Consider the following 1,079-nt stretch of genomic DNA (forward strand, 5'->3'; position numbering starts at 1 on the left):
AATATAAAATAATAGAACTCTTATCGTCATACACACGTGGCTGGTGAAAGTTTATTCAACTTACACCAGCCAAGTGTAACAGAAGAATTTTATTAATACTATTTTCGCCTCATCATAATAAATGTATAAAAGCTTTACATGTATTTATTTTTATACCAAGAAAGGTTGTTGATTATAGAGTATAATGTGGTGATAATAGATACGATAATTTTTCACATGCATACAATATATTTTACGATAATTTTGGTGGAAAACGATAATTTTGAATCGTCCGTACGATAAGTTGGTAAAGAAAATCTGGCAATCCTGGACAGTGAAACACCCTAACAGGTAATCCTTGGTCACAAAAAAAGTTGACTTAACACTTGTGGGATCGTGCAGTTCGCTCCTAATCGATACAGCTCATCTTTGCACATCACTGTTAGTCTATAAAGCAGTTTCAAAATCAAAATCACTCAATTGACCAGCAAGTTTCATAGGAAGCAGATAGTTTGCTCGGGCCTGCTTGAGTTTAGAAAAAGGGACCTCAAATAATAACGAAGCCAAAACTCCAAGAAACGTGTATACAGACGAAACCTTGATTGATTGATTGATTGATTTAAAGTTTTCAGGCATCCTGACGAAACCTTGAGCTGTTCCGCAACCAAGTAAGGAAATTGTGATTTTTTTTCACGTTTTGTTACTGATGTAAATTTTATATGCATTAAACATATTAGTAACCAGGCAATCAAAAACTTCGTTTATACAAAGCACAATCTCTCAGACAAGTAATAAAGATGAGTTACGTCACCCTGCCCTTACTTTAAAAACAAAAACAAAAAACAGTGTATTGAGCTAGTGTTGAAAACAGTATAGCCTAGCCTACTTGATGGAAAAAAATCATTATCCTATACGTCGAAAGAAAGAATTCAGTATTATACTTTGTTATTTTCTCCCTACGCGGGACTCATTTCTCTAAATAGTTAACACATTTCTGGTAATGATCTAGTTCTTTTGATTTTACATTCCAAGTAAAATCAATGGCAGGCAAACAGAACGTCTGTGTCTGGAGATGTAAATAGAAATTTTATAAATAGGCC

General features: G+C 33.7%; 1 protein-coding gene across 1 annotated transcript in view; it reads left to right on the forward strand.

Moving 5' to 3' along the window:
* The first annotated feature begins 412 nt into the window (after nucleotides 1–412).
* Nucleotides 413–1,079, forward strand: part of LOC137638802 (chitotriosidase-1-like) — a 166,672-nt gene continuing 166,005 nt past the window's right edge. Inside the window, exon 1 of the mRNA XM_068371182.1 lies at nucleotides 413–647. The gene's annotated coding sequence lies outside the window, so the exon portion shown is untranslated. The remainder of the gene's footprint in view (nucleotides 648–1,079) is intronic.

The sequence above is a fragment of the Palaemon carinicauda genome, chromosome 3, assembly GCF_036898095.1.
Source record: "Palaemon carinicauda isolate YSFRI2023 chromosome 3, ASM3689809v2, whole genome shotgun sequence".
NCBI classification, from domain to species: Eukaryota; Metazoa; Arthropoda; class Malacostraca; order Decapoda; family Palaemonidae; genus Palaemon; species Palaemon carinicauda.